Here is a 14,523-nt window from a genome sequence, read left to right on the forward strand (position 1 = left end):
GACCTCATTATACCCAGCCCCTTTCAAAAATTGACTCAAATGTCAACAATTTTTTTCAACCATAAATAGCTTAAATATATATGAGGCTTTATTATAAAAACTAAATCATATGTTATTTTTGTTACAGGTGTAGGGTATTGTATGGTCGGCCTCGCCCGACTATAATTTTTACTTGTTAAATATGAAAATGACACGTATTTATACATATTTGACATGACAGAGAATAACATAGATGTTTTCTAGCAGTTGCTAAGTCGGAGTTATATGCAAAATATTAAAATATGTAGATTGTAAAATAAAATTTCAACAGTTTGGCTGAAATTTGACAGCAGTTTATTAAGAGAAAGTTTTAAGACCAAAGATGATTTTGTTCAAAAATATTTCAGTTATTGACATTTTTTTCTTCTGCTGTCTTGACGAAAATAAATAATTAAATTTTTAAAATAAATTTGTAGTTAAATTTAAAATTACTTTTTAGTAATTTCACTAAAAATCCTAATATTTTTTTCTAAATAAATGAAAATAAATCTTTTTAAATACAATTTCAAGACTTACTTTGCTATTAATCAAAAAGTTGTTAGTTGCAAGTAAGAGAACATATTTTGTAGCACAAAAAATATACAAATCACAGCATGTATTTTGATTTTAACAAATTGTTAGTTATTAATATTCATAGAAATTTTAATTTAATTAAATGTACATCATTCAATTTAATTGAAACTTTCTTTCATTGTCTTTATGTCTTCTTACTCCTCCACAGTTAAGAGTTGCGTGACTAAAGAAAACAATAAATTCCTTTGTCGTTACAAAACACCCTTCATTATCATCTGTTCTCATAGAAGAGCCTTTTCTATCACACCACCTAAAATATTTTGTTAATAAATTTTAAAATTAGCTTCAAAAATATTTTTACAGATTGTCTTAGTTTAAATTTAGTTAAATATTAGGGGGGCTCTATAAAAATAAAACATTTAGCTAAAATTTTTAAGAAAATTGCAAAAAAAAAAAACAAGTACGAGTTCTATATTCGTTGTGCCGAACCTTATATACCCTTCACCATGATGTGTTAAAAAACAGTCAGTACGAATTTTATTACCAAAAAAATCAAAAAATTCTAATTTCAAAACTGTAGATACCACAAAGTCCACTTTTATGGGTTCTAACTTAATCCAGACTCCACATACTTAATTTCATGTTTCTAGTTTCAATATTATAGAAATTTCAAAAAGTACCTTTTGTAGAACGAAAAAGTACCAAAAAGTCGCATTTTATGGGTTTACACTTAATCCAGACTTTACATAATTAATTTCATGTTATTAGGTTCAATATTATATAAATTTAAAAAAGTACCTTTTTTAGAACAAAAAAAGTACTAACAAATCCCCTTATATGTGTTGTCGCCTAATCCGGACTCTACAAACTTAATTCCATGTTTCTAGCTTTGATATTATAGAAAATTCAAAAAGTACCTTTTGTAGAACGAAAAATTGCTAAAAAGTCCCTTTTTGTAGGTTCTTACCTTGTCATGGCCCTACATGCTAAATTTCATCTTTCTAGGTTCAATATTATAGAAAATTAAAAAAAAACCTTTTGTAGAACAAAAAAATACCAAAAAGTCCTCTTTTAAGTGATCTGATCTAATCCGTGCTCTACATTCTTAATATCATGTTTCTAGCTTTGATATTATAGAAAGTTTAAAAAGTAGAACGAAAAAGTATCAAAAAGTACGTTTTTATAGGTTCTTACCTAGTCAAGGCCTTACATGCTAAATTTCATGTTTCTAGGTACAATATTATAGAGAATTCAAAAAGTACCTTTTGTAGAACGAAAAAGTACCAAAAAGTTCCCTTTTAGTTTTACACACCCTACAAAGGACCATTCACCATAATTAGGAGAAACTATAAGGACGTTGTTGTCAAGGATGATAAAATATATTCATCTGATCTGAAAAAAATACAGCAAAAACATGGTAATGACTAATATTTGCCGCATTACTTAGAAGAAGTTTAGTAATGACTTACGAGTAACTTTATATGTAAGTACTTACTTTTTAGACTTGCAATTTTGTATTCAAATTTTACTTTTTATACAAACAAATGAAAACAATTAGTATAATTGTATTTAACCCATTTTTATAAGGCGACACTAGTAAGTTCTTACTTAACTCCTTATTTATAAGCGTGCGTTAAAAGTAGTTGCCTTTAAAGCCATATAAGCATTTAACCTCTTACTTGGTAATGAAAGTTTTTAGTTTAATGGAAACACTTATCTGCTATTAAGTTTTTAGAACACTTCTCTTTGATATAAACGTTTGACTTACAATTGCAACCACTTACCTATTAGCATACTATTCAATAGCTACTACATATCGTTCTGATTACATAAAAGCACTTTAATGACTTCTTATTAATAATGTGTTATATAAATACTTATTAATTCATTACTCAAGTTTTTGTCGTATTACTTGTAAGAGAATGTGTGTAAGTACTTGATATCACCATGTTAAAATGATGTCATAAAATGCTATTTAGAAGTTTAACCCCTTATGAAATGAAAGTTTTTGCTAAGCTATTCTACATGTACCTATCAATTGACACCTACATCAATAATATTTCTCCTAAATATCCTTTCAAATATACATGGACTCAAGGTTTTTAAGACAATATCACATTGATCAAGGCTCTACTTAAAAATAGTCTGGGTGGACAAACTTTTTTATCAGGTCCTTAAGAAACAGATAACTGCAAGAGAACTCTGATCTTCAGGCACTAAATTTCTATTCCGAAGATTCAAAAACTAGATGGATTATCATTTCCAAACCGGAACTTTTCACCATTGTTGCAACATCAAAAATAATTTGGTAATTAAATTCAAGTATCAATTTAAACCCGTTCCTCGGAACATTATTATGGTTCTAAAATACTTCTAAAGGGTTTTCAAGGAACTAATGGTTTGACATAAGTTATACATTGATACTATACTTGTTCAATGATACACATACTTGTTCCAAAACAACTTCTTAGAATCAGTTGAACAAATTTCAAAAAATTAAAAATTCATAAACATATTTTTATTGAAATAGAAAACGCATTAATAACTTTATTTCTGCATAAAATTGAACTATAAGGAATTAAAGATACCCTAGTTGAATTGAACTGGGAGACGGGAAAGTCTGCTGCTGATTTCTGTGCAAAAAATAGTTTAACAGATGAATTTTATATAACAGTTCCAGAGAACGAGAGTCGACTCCATAACCCTTCCTCAGAACCAGTTCCTAAGGTGACAATTTCGAACAAAAATCATTGTGGAACTAATACAATTTTTGCTGCGACATTAATATTAAAATTCTAATTTATCATTTTGAATTAATTAAAATACATTTTATAAATAACTTGTTAATTTATGTATGTTTTAAACATATTTTATAAAATATGTACATTTATTAAATTTGTAAATCCTGCACAATATAACAAACAAAAAACGTGTCTAGTTATATTACCCAAGTAATGACTTGTACTAGCACAATAACGTTTTTTCAGTGATTTTACGTACCTACTCATATAATGACTTCTAAGTCATAAGAACGTACTACAAAAAACAAACAAAGTTGTTGTAAGTACGAACTAAGTTTGTTGTGCGTTAAACGAAACAAGTTTTTAACTTTCTATTTGTGAGTTCTTTTTTAAGTAGTTATTTGTAATCGATCGTGATAAGCACTTTCCTCTAATATAATCACCGTGTTAAAATGCTAACGAATAATTAGTTAGTTAGTTAGTTAGTTAGTTAGTTAGTTTGAAAGGAGGATGTATACACATCAAATCCGAAGAAATACACCTAGGCCTCTATCGGGCCTGTTGTGCGCTCCTTAACCAGTGCCACGGGTGGGAATCGAACCCACCACCTCCGGTCTACCAGACTAGAACACTAACCACTAACCTACCGGAGGCCACTAACGAATAATTAGTAAAGAGCTTTTTTAGCTTTTTGGTCACGAAAATACTCTTTGTTACCGAGAATATATACAATTGTCACTTTAATGTTCGCTATACAAGCAAGTGCTAAGAAAATTTTCACTTTAGAGTCACCAAGTAATCTAGAAAGTAGACACTTAAAGAAACAACTTAAGCCGTTCGTTGATTCCCTTAGATTAGTTTTTAGAGTGCATCTTTGTAGGACAAGTACATCTAGCTAGTTATTTGGCTAAAAGTAACCCTAAGTAAAAGGTTAAATAGGTAGTTCGGTACTGTCCGGCCGAACTGCTGGGTACTTCTTTTGAGCGAGTTATGCCAACAATGTCTTTAGCAGTTAATCAACTGTGTAAATAGACAAAAGTTTATACAAGCAATTTAAAAACACACTGACAAACAAACAGGCAAACATAGAGGATTATAATACAAATTTGTACATATTTAATTATCTAAAATTAGGGGAAATATATATGTTTATGCATATTTTATTAATTTAAACATATAACATTAGGGATGTCATAAAATATCTAATAGGACCAATAATATTGGTGCTATACCTACATTAAAGTATACCAATCGGCTCGGAATCATTTTCTGATTCGATTTAGCTATGTCCGTCCGTCTGTAATCAAACTACAGGTCGCAATTTTAAAGATACTTTAATGAAATTTGGTACATGATCTTTTATTGTCCCAGAGACGAAGCCAATTGAAAATGGTTAAGATCGGTTGTAAACCCTGTAATCAAACTACAAGTCGCAATTTTGTAGATAATTCAATAAAATTTGGCACATGATCTTGTATGGTACCGTAAAAGAAGTCTATTAATAATGATTTACATCGGTCCATTATTTTACCTAGCTCCCATACAACTGAACATAATGCATAATTATGTTTAATGTACTTATATCTCGAAAAAAGCTGCAAAACCAATTTCTATACTAGATTTGATGACCCTCACGAATTCTATAATATGACCCTTATGAAAAGACACCATCAAAATTTCACTTAAATGTCCACAATATTATTCAACAACAAGTAAGAAGTTGTATATATACACATAATACCCTACACCTGTATACGAATAAAATGTGATTTAGTTTTCATAATAAAGCATTTAAGTTGAATTGTAAGTTTCCTCAGATGTACTGAAGCCATTTACTGTTTAATAAAACTATGGATATTTAAGTAAAATTTTGATGCGGACTTTTTAGAGGAGCTAGGGTCAAATGAGGCCATAAAATTATACAGTTGGCAGAACTTGTATACAGAACTTGTATACTTACAGTATACAGAACTTGGTTTAGCAGCTTTTTGTCGAGATACGAGTATATTAAACATAATTATGAACTTAAAAGCCCTATTTGGCGGGTTCAGTTCTATGGAGCCTAGGTCAAATAGTAGACCGATATTAACTATTTTCAATAGGCTTCGTCTACAGTACCATAAAAGATCATGTGCCAAATTCCATTAACTTATTTCCAAAATTGCGACCTGTAGTTGATGTTGTATGGGGGCTAGGTGAAATAATGGACCGATCTTAACCATTTTCAATAGAGTTCGTCCCTGGGAAAATAGAAGATCATGTACCAAATTCATTCAATTATCTTCAAAATTGCGGCCTGTAGTTTGATTACAAGGTTTACATGGACGGTCAGACGGACATACGGACGGACAGACGAACGGACAGACGGACTATACTTAAGGGGGGTATAGGACCAATATTACTGTGTGTTACAAACATCAGCACAAACCCAATATACCCTCCCCACTAAAGTGGTGTAGGTTATAATAAACCGCTTAAGTATGTATATCCGAGACAACCAAAATGTGTAGGGTATTATATGGTCGGCCTCGCCCGACTATAATTTCATACTTGTTTAGCATATATGTACAAATTATTAATATATGGAACTTTTTCAGAACGGCCCATTATATACAAATTGACAAGAGTACATTCTGCTTAAATGCTTTTGAATTAGACCATTACTGATCATATCTACGATATTAAAACCATTAACATAGCTTTGAAAAACAACCAATATAGCACTCTTATATGTTTCTTATTTAAATTAATTTTAAATTTATTTTCTGAAACATTTATTTAATATATGAAATTAAAGTAATTAATTTATTAAGCAGCACACCTGTCGCGATGTTTTATATTTATTTGAAAATTTATGAACTTCAAGCAATACAAAAGAAATTAATGTTTATTTTAAGTCTGAGTGACTGCAGATCTATTTTTATACCCTGTACCACAATAGTGAGGAGGGTATTATTCGTTTGTACTGATGTTTGTAACGCACAAAAATAATTCTCCTATCCGTTCCTTAAAGTATGCTGATAGGCTCAAAATAACTTTCTGAGGTGATTATGACATGTCCGTCCGTCTGTCGGGCTGTCCATGTAAACCTTGTAGGTAAGGTACGGACGGAAATTTTCAAGATATTTTGAAATCAGTCCATTCACAAACATACGTTTCGTTTTAGGCTTTTTAGGTCATAATTACGTCAAATATACTGCTATCTCTTTAAAAAGTTTTTTTTTTGTATAAGTGCAAATGATTGACCCTTATTGACCCTTATTAGTTCCAATCCCAATCCCCTTTAAAAATTGCCTTAAACGTGAAATACAGGATTATGATTATTAGTATCGCGATGAAATTTAGCATAATTAACTTTTGTATAAAAATATATTACTCCTTCAAGTTTTATGAATATCAGCCCATGTTTGATCATAACTCCAATACAAAAACTCTTATAGGGTATAAATACATTAACATTAATTATCATTTTTGTAATTTTCATTTGTTTACACATTCTCATTTTTAGATTTTATTGTTTTAAAATTATTAATTGAAAAATTGTTAATCATTATCAAAAAGACCGACAGAAAAGCAGCAACAGTTTATAACGTTAATAACTGAAAATGTTCAATAAATTTTTCCCATAACAATAACAAAACAACAATTGCATATAACCATTATTATTAATGATGAAGTTGCTGACGAGTATAATGATAACGACAACGAAGTTTAATATAATGATGAAATGGTATTGAAAACTATAAATAATGAAAGTTCAACATTTATTGATTAAAATTGAGTTATTATTAAACGAAATAAAACATCATTTAACATATAATTAGGCAAGTTGAAAAATGAAAACTGTTGAATAAAATTTAAATAACGAAAATTATAATAGATTTATCCAAAATAGTTACAAAAGAATTTTGCAAAATTTTTCAAATGTTGAAAGTTGAACGAGCAAAAACATGGCAATTGCCTACAATGTTATAAATAAAAAAGTAAGAAATTTATCCAGATTCGAGAATATTAAAAGCTCTAGCGGACCGATGTTAACTATTTCAATAGGCTTCGTCTGCGGCATCATAGAAGATCATGTGCCAAATTTTAATGAATTAACTCCAAAATTGCGACCTGTAGTTTTATTACAAGGTTTACAAGCCCTATCCGAATTTTCAATTGTATGGGAACTAGGAGAAATAAAAGTCCGATCTTAACAATTTCATATAGGCTTTGTGCAACAATAGACCTTCTATTTGCCGAATTTCATTGAATTATCATCAACATTGCGACCTTCAGTTTGATTACAAGGTTTACATGGACGGATGAACAGACGGACGGACATAGCTTAATCGACTCAGAATACGATTCTCTGCTGATTGGTATTATTTAAGGTGGATATAGGACCAATATTATGGTGTGTTACAAACATCAGCACAAATCCAATATACCCTCCCCACTAAAGTGGTGTCCTATTCGAGGGTTCAGTTGTATGTGGGCTATGTGATATAATGGAGCGATTTTCAATAGGTTTCGTCCCTGCAACAATAAAAGATCATGTACACCAAAAGTGGTGTAGGGTATAAATATAGATTATAAATACATATTCTCCCATTTTGGTAATGAAAGATTTGGCTGGGTATTTTATTTATATTACTAATGCCCGTAATTTTAACAAATATGTATCTATCAGTGCATAGTTACCTTTGGAGTAAAAATACTTGGTAATTTTAATCCATAGATACAGATTTGAAATACATGTCAACGTACCCCTTTGGTAAAGTTACCTAATAGTTTTTTTTTTACACTAGGGGTAACGCTAAGTGGTAAGTTATACAGGAAGTTCGGAACTGTCGGCCGAACCGAACCGAACCGAACCGAACTGCTTGCATAGCTTCTGCAATTATAAAATAATTTAAATCAAAACTAGCTTTTTATAAAAGATATGGGAAATAATGGACTGAGTAGGAATGATTTTGGAAATTCTCATTCTTTAGCGCTTTTAAAACTAATATAAAGAACAACCAACGATATGACATAATTTCTAATAAAGTCAGATCCACAAAAAATTCTTCGCTAGCCTAACAGTTTCCAAGATACACGTCTTTTATTCATATATGTGGAACCAAGCCACCCATTAAAACTTTATATGTTCACGAGAATGTTAAAGTTCTTCATGTAAAATTTGAAGATTCTATCTCTTTCTTAGATATACAAAGATTTTTTTATATTATTTATATGTGGGCTTCAAGCGCCCCAGATGAAAGTTCACTCTTTTTCCTCCAAAATATTTAGATAAATATTGTAGTAATTTGTGCAATATTTGAAGAGGTTCCAGGTTCCCCATTGCGAATGAATGTCAAAGTTCTTCAAGTAAAATTTGAAGAATCTATTTCTGTTAATTTCTCAGTTATACGAATTTTTCTATTTAATGTATATGAAGGCTTCAAACTCCCCCAGATGATAAACTAATCATTTTCCCTCCAAAATGTTCAGATGAATATTAAAATTCTTTGAAGAAGTTAGTTCTATTAGTTTACGAGATAAACGAATTTTTGTATATAATTAATATGGGAAAAATGCTTACATGGATGTTAGTAGTAGTAGTTTTAATAGTAGATAAGCGAATTTTTGTATTTCATATGGTAAATACCACGCCTCCTAATGCAAGTCTGCCCACTTTTAGTATGTGAGGCGTGGCTCCTCGCCCACTCGAAACTTCAAAGTAAAAAGCATATAACCTCTTCCAGACATACAGGAATACAGGGTAAAAATTTCAAGAAAATCGGTTCAGCCGTTAAGTAGTCTATAAAGCTCAAACATACAAACAAACACACATTCATTTACATGTATGTATAGAAAATAGATAGATACTTTGAGCCGACTAAAATCCTATAGCAAGAAAGAAAGATTTTTATGAATAGATAGCCCAGGTATATTCTTTCAAATTTACAACATAACCCCAATATCACAATGTCTAGTTATTCTTTATCTTAAGGGTATATTGACAGTTTTCATATAAAAAATATTTTAATCGGCAGAATAACTTTCAGAGGTGGAGGGGCTTAGACTATTATATAACGGCCATATATATAAACTAAGGCCTACATGTATCGATTATTTTCGTTAAAAAATTTTATATCAGTCATCTTTGAAAGAGTGATTAATATTTTACAAAAACTATTTTCCTCGATTATTATCATTATTCAATAACTTTTAACGATTAATTGATAATAAATTGCATTTTTGTTAAAAGGGTTATATGGTTATAATACAATTTTTAACCCTCATATTTTCTGCAAACTTTTTGTGAGAATACTTACAAAATGCTTTTTATAACAATTAATTTTGCTGCTGTTGAGTAGTTGCATCATGCCTCCAATACCATCGATATATTGAGTAGGAAACAGCAGCAATCAGTAGCAATTTAAATAACAGCAAAACGACAATTAACGAACAACTCCATTCAATATGAAACATTTTTTTTAATTATATATGCTTTTTGTTTTTGCAATGCAATTAATTGTTGGATTTGAGTTTAACAAGAGATATGGTATTTTCTAAAAAAAAAAAGATATTTATAATTTCTTTAAACCCATTGTATTTGTTTAATATATTACCTGATATTGGTGGTTTCTTCAAATCTGTTTGCTGAGATTTAAGTAATTTTAAATCATTGACTTGCATACACCAGAAAAATAACGCAATTATTAAGACTTTAAGAAGAATTACCAGTATTAGTATTTTTATATTAACATCTAGCTCAGAAGTTTTGTGGACTGGAAATTCTTGGGACATTTTGAAGAATGTGTAAAAATATTTTCATATTTTATTTAAATTGTCAATAAAATGAAAATTTTTCACCTACTATTAAAATAAGTATGTATATTATATTGAACCTTGTAATCAAATTTCCGCAATTTTAAAGATAATTTGCTACGTGATCTTCTATGGTACCGGGGGCGAAGCTTTTTGAAAATGGTTAAGATCGGTCCATTATTTCACCTAGCCCCCATATAACTGAACCCCTGAATAGGGCTTGTAAATCTTGTAATCAAACAACAGGTCCTTGGAAAGTGCTATGATATCGTCTGCATATCGATTCCTTTATATTAATAGGTGAATAAGAGTCCATAAGTAATTTGGATCCTCTCTACGGAAGTACTTTTGATCCTTTTCCCTTAGAAATTCTTTAACATCAAATGCATATCGTTTGCTCTATACCAAGTGGTGAGTAAGAGTCCATTATCAGTTTTATACTCTTCCCCACGTTATTTAGCCTCCTGCCACGTCATCGATCACAGATTCCGTTTGAACGTGAGTTTAGGATATGATTGTTTATCGTCGTATACTGTACACTGTTTTTTAATGTTATACCCGGTTAAACATCTAGTCTCCTGTCCATGTCATCGATCACAGATTCCGTTTGGACGTGAGTTTAAGATAGAATTTTTTATCTTCTGTTTTTTTAATGTCACGCCCAGTTAAACAGTTCGGTAAGAGTTTTTCCAAGATTCAGGTTAACACTTCATACCTGGAAATTATCATGAGCTTAATTCCCCTCTTAGAGATGACCACTATATAAGAACGTTTCAACTAGAACACTTATGAAGAATTCTACAGTTACATCTATCCTCTCTATTGCAAAATTTACAAGTGTCCTGTCCTAAACGGTGAGGACCCAAATATTATCTAAACATTGTAATCAAACTACAGGTCTTTTGGATGTGCTATGATGTCGGCTGCATATCGATTCCTTAATACCAAGTGGTGATGAATAAGAGTCCATAAGTAATTTGGATCCTCTCTACAAAGTAGTTTTGATCCTTTCCCCTTAGAAGTGCTTTAACATCGACTGCATATCGATTCCTCTATACCAAGTGGTGAGTAATAGTCCATTTTGAGTTTTTAAATCTTCCCCACAGTATCTAGTCTCCTGTCCATGTCATCGATCACAGATTCCGTTTGGACGTGAGTTTAGGATTTTTTTATCTTCGTATATTGTACACTGTTTTTTAATGTCGTACCCGGTTAAACAATTCGGTAAGAGTTTTTCCAAGATTCAGGTTAACACTTCATACCTGGAAATATTAAGCTCGTTCTGGAAATCTGCTAAACTCATATACATACATACATTGGTGAATCTTTATTAAAGTTTATTAATATACCTCTAATTTCCTTGTTACCAATACCATTAATTGGTCTTCCATTGAGTTTGTGAAATTCAATTTTTACTGCTTTTACCAATACTATTAATCTGAAATTTGAGAACCAATTATATTTCATTCTAACTAAATTGAAATCGATTTTATCTGTTTTAATATTACTTTGAACATCTGTTATTACACGTACGCAATTAAAAGGATAAGAAAATAGATTTATACTTGTGTATTGATATACAAACCATATTTATGTGTATTAGACTGACTCATGAAAAATAATGTTTTAATTGGTTTTATCCTTAACTCTACCTGAGACCTGAGGTGTTTAGCAAAAAATTTTCAAAATGTTAACTCGTTCTATATTATACTTAGTGTAACTTCCTTCTTTGAGATATCTGATGGATAATTTATGAGGCCAAATTCTGATTTCGTTTCGTTGTTTCGTCCTTTAAAAATGTATACTTTGTTCTCCCAATTTCGACTTTGTTCAAATGTAAGATGTGAAATGTATATTAGGATAGCATTCCTCGAATTATAGTTTGGACATTTAATCAGCCTTTACTATTTTAACCAACCAATTAGTTACCATTGTAATAGAAAAGTATATGACTCAAAACTATGTATTACGCTAATATGCCAATTATGCTTCATTAAACAATATTAGTTAATTCTAAGCAAATGGTTTACTCCTTGTACTTAACTTTCATGGTACAGTGGTTTTGTGGAAATTGCGGAAATAGATAAATATGAAACTGTTACCCTTTATAGGATATTAACTTTTCTTACCGACATTAGTATGCATGTAATCCACTGTATAGCATACAGAGAGTATCTACTACATGTATACGCGAATGGTAATAATTTACAAAAAAAATACTTACGTATTTGAAACATTATGCATTTGCAAGTTTTATGCGTTTCTACATCTGCATTTTATTGTTTATATTTAGAAGTTTATTTAGGGTATGACAGTAAAAGCTCAGAGAAATGGAAAATTACTAATTCTAAACATTATATATGTATATGTTTTTTAATATCTAGAAAAAATACAAGATACCTAATCTTAACTACATATTATACATATATGCGACTGTATAACACCTTCCCGCGTCCATGTTATTTTGATCATATCCTATAATAACTAAGCATAAGAACAATTTATTTTGAATGCTTTTAGATAGATGCTAGCACAACTTTTCTCCAGGCTGTAGACTAAACTTTAGACTGGACTATAGACTAGACTATATACCAGACTATAGACTAGGAGGACCCGGAGTTAGTAATAGCCTATTATATTGAACTTAGAAACATAAAATGAAGTATGTAAAACCCGTAGTAATTGATAGACCATAAAAGGGTATTTTTTGGTACTTTTTCGTTCTTTAAAAAGTACTTTTTGAATTTTTTGAACGTTTATACGTTCAGAGAAATAAATGAAAAACTTCTGCGTTTTTGGAGATCTAAATGAGAGAATTTCTGAAGAACAATTTGAACATTTTTGAACATTTTTTACAAAAATTTCCCAATATTCGAGAATATAGATGCTCTAAAGACAAAAAATATAATACTCAGGTTAAAAAACTTATGGATTTTGTGGAAAACATAGATGGTATCATACTTAACGGTAGGACTGATGGCGATGCAGATGGAGAGTATAGTTTTTGCGGTGTAATGGGCAATTCTGTCATTGATTACTTTATATGCTCACATAGTTTTCTCCAATATGTTGATGACTTTGCTATTTCATCCAAACCATACTCAGACCACATGCCTTTATGTTTGAAAATAAAATGTCCTATTAATAATATAAATAATGTAAAATCCACTATAAATAAATTACGCTGGGATAGCAAACATTTGGCGAAATATGTGGAGAATATCACAGTACTATCTACAAACATTGACCTTCAATCCGATATTCCCATTGATGATATCTTTAGTTTAATTACATCGAAAATAAAACAAGCCGCTGTGTTAACATCAAATAAAAAGATTTTTGAACCCAAACAGAAATGGTTTGACTGGAAATGTTTCCGCTACCGAAACCATATGTTAAATGCACTTAAGCACTTCAGAAAATATAAGTTACTTATGCGCTAAACAGAAATATATAAGATTGTGTAACAACAAGAAACTCGAATACTACAATAAAAATTTAAGTTTACTACATAGAGTAAGGAATTGTAGTGAATGGTGGAGTTTATCAAATTCTATGAAATCTTACAAACCTAATACTACGGGTAACCTGAAAGCAGAAGACTTCCTAACTTATTTTAGTTCTCTGCTACAAAATTCTGCAAATAATGAACCAATTTTGTGGTCCATGCCTTACATCACCAACCCCTTTTTGGATTCACCAATTGAACACTGTGAATTTGTATCTGTTCTGAAAAAACTAAAATCAAACAAGTCTCCTGGTGAAGATGGTATAGCTTACGAGTTTTACAAATATGCTCCTGGTTGCTTCATTAACTTACTACTAACCCTCTACAATAAAATATTTTTATATGAGACTATTCCCTCCAGTTTTCGCAAATCTATTTTAATACCTTTATATAAAAAAGGTGATCCTAATGTTACATCTAACTATCGGGGGCTATCTTTAATCTATCTTTAACTATCGTGTATGGGACTGTCATCCAAAATAATAAGAATTTTGCAAAACTCCTACAAAAACACCTCAAGTTGTATTTGGGACGGTGACTCTTTTTCTGACTCTTTTATTTTTGATACTGGTGTAAAGCAAGGGTGCATCCTGAGTCCAATTTTATTCTCTTTGTATGTGAATGATCTGGCTGATGAACTTCCATGTGGTGTTAATCTCTGACTCCCCACCAGCTCTTCAAAAATGATAAATGCATTACATAAATACTGCCAAATCTGGTGTTTAAAAGCTAACCTAACAAAATCAAAGATAATTGTATTTCGTTCAAGTCCGAGAATCTCAAGATCATTGAAATGACACTATGGAGATGAAGATGTGGAAATAGTCAATAGCTACAAATATCTGGGAGTTGATATTAATTTCAATCTTTCTTTCAATAACCGTTTAAAAAATAAACTTTCAGCTTCCAAATTGGCTATTA

The 14,523-nt window shown here is 30.6% G+C and overlaps 1 long non-coding RNA gene across 1 annotated transcript; it reads right to left on the reverse strand.

Annotated features, from left to right (window-relative positions):
• Positions 1 to 588: 588 nt before the first annotated feature.
• Positions 589 to 10,071, reverse strand: LOC124420922. Its single transcript, XR_006941438.1, has 3 exons — positions 9,896 to 10,071; positions 9,599 to 9,835; positions 589 to 862 (listed from the first exon to the last, which is right to left on the reverse strand). It is a non-coding gene; the product is annotated as an uncharacterized LOC124420922 (long non-coding RNA).
• Positions 10,072 to 14,523: the final 4,452 nt, after the last annotated feature.

The sequence above is a fragment of the Lucilia cuprina genome, chromosome 6 (genome assembly GCF_022045245.1).
Source record: "Lucilia cuprina isolate Lc7/37 chromosome 6, ASM2204524v1, whole genome shotgun sequence".
Taxonomy (NCBI): Eukaryota; Metazoa; Arthropoda; class Insecta; order Diptera; family Calliphoridae; genus Lucilia; species Lucilia cuprina.